The sequence below is a fragment of the Rhincodon typus genome, chromosome 28, assembly GCF_021869965.1.
Source record: "Rhincodon typus isolate 14 chromosome 28, sRhiTyp1.1, whole genome shotgun sequence".
NCBI lineage: Eukaryota > Metazoa > Chordata > Chondrichthyes > Orectolobiformes > Rhincodontidae > Rhincodon > Rhincodon typus.
In genome coordinates, this window is record NC_063359.1 from 26,661,253 (window position 1) to 26,666,965 (window position 5,713).

Genomic DNA, 5,713 nt, shown 5'->3' on the forward strand with positions numbered 1-5,713 from the left:
CCTAACCTGTTCTTCCTCCCACCTATCCCCTCCTCCCACCTCAAGCCCCACGCCCATCTTCTACCTACGAGCCGCATCCTGCCCCCTTGACCTGTCCATCCTCCCTGAACTGACCTGTCCCCTCCCTAACTCCCCACCTACACTCACCTTTACTGGCTCCACCCCCACCTCTTTGACCTGTCTGTCTCCTCTCCACCTATCTTCTCCTTTATCCATCTTCTATCTGCCTCCCCCTCTCTCCCTATTTATTTCAGAATCCCCGTCCCCTCCCCCATTTCTGAAGTAGGGTCTAGGCCTGAAACGTCAGCTTTCCTGCTCCTCTGATGCTGCTTGGCCTGCTGTGTTCATCCAGCTCTACACCTTGTTATCTCAGATTCTCCAGCATCTGCAGTTCCGACTATCTCATCATTGCTGTCTGCCTTTTCCATACACTTTGCTCATTTCAAATATGCCAAATATTCTATATTCAGGTCTTTCAGCTGCGGTCTCTGCAATTAAATGACCTGGTGTGTATGGAAGGGTAAAGTCACCATTGGAGAAGGATGACTGGTGTTAAGTTTACCTGAAAGTCCCCATGCCTCAGAAGTGAGATTGAGAAGGTGGGACCTTCTTGGTGATTTCAACCAGTACAGGAATTGAACCCATGCTGTTAGCATTGCCATGCATTGTAAATCAGCCATCCAGTCGATTGAGCTAACCAGCTCTGTTAAAGTAACCTGCTGGCTAAGTTACCTGTTTACCCCCATTTTACTGTTTCTCTTTGTTTCTTTAATATTAGAAAGTATTCTTGAAGAATATTTCTTAGTTCTTTTGAAACGTCTCTTCTCCACCCCCCCCACCACCTGCTGCCTCCATTCCTTATCTCGGAAGTTGGTAAATGTCTTTGTTAGAATAAGTTGGGTACTGATTCTCTTTCAGTTACTATAATGAAATGTTTATATACCATTGAATGATTCCATTTGCAGACTGTTTATGCAAGAAACTGTGCACACAGGCCTGAGCGCCATGATTCCATTAGACAGAATGAAAATATTTACCCCACTTTAAAGTCTACATTTTAGTCTGATCCCATTCTGCTTACAACATTGCTATAAATTGTTTTAAAACCACCATGTTCATCTTCTTGGAAAACTTTGTTTGCAGTTCTGGTTCAGCTATGCTGTGTGATGAAATGTGTATTTTTTTTTAGAATTAGATTTCAAAATAGAGGCAGGTAGATGTGGATTAGTTCTGTGGAGGTTTCTTTTTAAACTGGTCAGAAAGTCACTTGACAGTAATTTAAGTGTATTCGTTCTAATAAGACATATGACTGGCAAATGGGACTAGATTAATTTAGGATATCTGGTCAGCATGGACGAGTTGGACCGAAGGGTGTGTTTCCATGCTGTACAAATCTATGACACTATGATTGTAGTCAAGTATCTGGGAGATGGGTGTTCATGGAGAAGGTGTTTAGACATATAAGTTTATGGCAGGCAGAGTTAAAGAAAATAACGCCATTTATTTTCTTTAATTTCAGTTCAATAATGTAAGAAAAATGGAAGATAAACATTAGAGATGGATCAGGTGAAGGTGAGAGAAGGATGGAAACTGGAAGCAAAATTGATTACCTCTTCCGAATCCAGACAAGAGCAAGAAATGGCTACCTTCATCTGGTCCATCTCTGACTCTTTTTTCCACCTCCTTGACTTCTCTGTTTCCATTTCTGGGCACAGGCTGCCCACTAATATTTATTACAAATCCACTGACTCCCACAGTTCCCTCAGCTACACTTCCACACACCCTACATCCTGCCAGGATTCTTTTCCATCCTCCCAGTTTCTCCATATGTCAAATCTGTTCCGATGAAGCCTCCAACATGCCCTCCTTTGTCCTCACCTGAGGATTCCTCCTGACTATGGTTGGCGTGGCCTTCAGCCATGTCTGACCAACTTCCTGCATTTCTGTCCTCATCCCTTCCTCTCCTTTCCAGAACAATGAGAGGTTTCCCTTGTCCTCACTCTCCATTCCACTGGTTTCCGCATTCAAAGGGTCATCCTCTGCCATTTCCACCACCTTCTAGCAGGATGCCACCACCAAACACACCTCCTCCTCTCCTCCACTGTCAACATTCCACAGAGACCACTCCCTCCATGACACTCTGATCCACTCCTCGATTACTCCTAACATTTCTCACTTCCCCATGGCATCCTCCTGTGCAAATGCAGAATGTGTAACACTTGCCCATTCATCCCCTCACTGTCCAAGATCCCAAACACACTTCCAGGTGAAGCAGGATTTCATTTGTACTTCTTCCAACCGAGACCACGATATTCACAAATCACATTGTGGTCTCCTTTACATCAGCAGGACCAAATGCAAAATCAAATGACCATTCTGAGGAAGGGTCACCGGACCCGAAACGTTAATACTGTTTTTTCCTTCACAGATGCTGCCAGACCTGCTGAGCTTTTCCAGCAACTTCTGTTTTTGTTAGGACCAAATGCAGACTAGGTGACCATTTTGTTGAACACCTCCACTCTGTCCATAGGAATGATCCTGACCTTATAGTTGCTTGCCTTACTCTCCATGCTAACATTTCAGTCCTTGGTTGACTACAATGTACCACGAAAGCACAATGTACACTGGCAGAACAGCACTCCATTTTCTGCTTGGGATCTTTATAGCCTCTCGGACTCAATACTGAATTCCACAACCTCTGACTTGGACCTCATTTCCTGACATTCTCATCTTATTCACTCTCACCACCTGTCCCACCCTACATATGGGCCTGTCCTGTTCGTGTCTTGATTAATTTGCTCTTGGTGTTGAGGACCCTTCCACACTTTGATTTACACCTCTTTTACATCTCTATTTCTTTTTCAACCCAATTAGAAACCCCTTTGTCATTGGCATTGGCCTCCACATCATCTGTTCCCCTCACTCGTCCTCTGCTATGTCGAAAACAGGAAAAAAAAAGTGCATTCCAACTCGTTTCAGTGCCTCAGTCATATCAAACTGGAAATGTTAACATTTGTTTCTATCTCCACAGATGCTGTCAGACCTGCTGAGTCTCTCCACCACTTTCTTTTTGTTTTTCTCTCTTTCTGGATGCTGTCTGACCTGCTGACTATTTCTAGCATTTTGTTCTTATTTCAAATTTTCAGCGTCTGCAGTATTCTGCAAATGTTGCACAGCTATGCACACATCCACCGGAGCAAGCAGAATGGTTCCGGCACATGCTTAAAATCTGGATTTGGTTGTCTTAGTATGAACCTTTCACAGATGCAGAAATGCATCCATCAGTTTTCCCTCACATGACATTTTAATCAGAATTTTATCAACTCATTTTTATTGCCTGAAATGAGAAATCAAATATGAAAAGCAATGAGACATGAAATCTTAAGACATTTTGCATTAATGTCTGTACATTCTTCCACTTTTAACCAACCTGCTTTCTGCTTGAATTGTTTCCACCATGTGTCTGTTCCATTTCAGAAGTGGCCAGTAAAATCTGCGTGTATATTTATTTTGTTTAAACAGTTTGCTCTCAAGCCCATAGTAGCAACAGTCCCATGCTGCCTGGCAAAAGTTCACATTGTAGTAGATCCCACTTGGAGATATAACTACAGTGTGATTTTTATTTCCCCTGCCAACAGCAACCAGGATGATTGCACTTTGCAGAACATGCTGAAATTCAGCCCCAGGTCGTTTGGGAGTCAACACAATACTATGTGATCAACATTCTCCTTTCCCAATGCCACCAATGCACAGCGTTCAGTTGTTGCAAAAGGAATTCCACACAATATAACTACATTACATTGCTATATATAACTGCCTCTGACCAACATCTTATGTGACATATTTTTGATAGGCAAGCAATAACCATCAAGTATAACAAATGTCTTTTCCCTTTTGGTCTTTTACATCTTGGGGGAGGATTGTTCTCACCAAAAAAGAGATCGATTAGTGTGTGGGGCAGGTGATGATATTTTAAAGCAGTTAGATAATCTAGCCCATATTTCACTTCATCCAAAGCAATAGAACAGAGGACACTGTATTTAAAAAGGGCTTAATTTCAAAATAACTTGGAGAAACGGTGTTTCCTTGAGCAATCTGTAGAACAGACGTAAATCTCAGCAGGTCAAGCAGCATCTTTGAAGAGAAATCAGACTTAACATTCGGGTTGAGTAACCCTTCCTCAGAACTTCTTCCTTTTTTTATAGAACAGACTTGTTTAAGAGATAGTAAAATCACTAAACATTGATGTGTTCAATTGCAAACTAGATTTGTTTTGGAATATAATGTTGTGGGATACACATGAGTAACTTGTAACACAACATGGTAACTGAGTCAGGTTTGGAAAGAAAATAATAACGAAGGATCTAAAGCTCCCGAAACATTCCACCACAAGTCTCCTCAAGCTCATACTCGATCTGTCGATGTTAAGAAGAGATTGATTGCTGTGACTAGTCAATCATTCCATTATTGTATTATGGGGCTACTAGAATAATGGAAAATTCAATTCTTAAAAAAAATTATGCATGGGGTATGGGTGTTGATGGCTAGACCAGCATTAATTATCTATCCCTAGTGGCCCTTAAAATGCTGATGACTTGTCTTCTTGACCAATGCTGTTGATTGTATGTATGTAGACCCGAAACGCTGTTAGGGAAGGAATTGCAGGATATTGACCCAGCGACACTGAAGGAATAGCGATATATTCCCAAGCCAGGTTGGAAAGTGTGGCTTGGAGAGGATAATGTGGATGGTAGTGTTCCCATGTATTTAATGCACTTGTTCTTCTAGATGGAAGTGGTCATGGTTTGGGAAGGTGATGTCTAAGAGCCTCAGTGAACTTCTGTAGTGCATCTTGTAGATGGTACACACTGTTGCTACTGTGTGGCAGTAGTTGGGGGAGTGGATGTTTGTGGATGTGGTAACAATCAAGCAGGCTGTTATGACTTGGAGGGTGCCAAACTTCTTGAGTGTTGCTGGAGCTGCACTCATCCAGGCAAGTGGGGTGAATTTCATCATATACTTGTTTAATGCCTGGTAGATAGTCGATAACAGATTAACTTTGGGCAGTCAAGAGGTGAGTTCATTGCTGCAGGATTGTGAGCCTCTGATCTGCTCTTGTAGCCATTGTATTTATACAGCCAGTCTAGTTAAAGTTTCTGTCAATGGTAACCCCCACAGCATAAATAATGGAGATTTGGTGATGATAATGCCACTAAAGGTTAAAGAGCAATGGTTAGATTCTCTCTTATTGGAGCTATTCATTGCCTAGCACTTAGGATGGCATGAATGTCACTTGCCACTTGTCAACCCAAGCCTGGATATTGTCCAGGTCTTGATACGTTTGAACATGGTCTGATTCAGCATCTGAGGAGTCACGAATGATGCTGAACAGTGTGTTAGCATCAGCGAACATCCCCACTTCTGACCTAATGATGGAGGGGAGGTCATTAAGGAAGCAGCTGAAGATGGTTGGACTTAGGACAGTACTCTGAGGAACTCCTGCAGAGATGACCTGGAGCTCAGAAGACTTCTAACAACAACCATTTTCTTTTGTGCCAGCTATGACTCTAACCAGATAAGAGTTTTCCCCAGTTTTCTTTTACTCAGATTTTCTCGGCTTCCTTGATAACATGAACTTGGAGGTATTGTGAACAGCGAAGGTTAGTGACAGAATTTAGGAGGATGTAGACAGACACTTGGAACAGATGCAGGT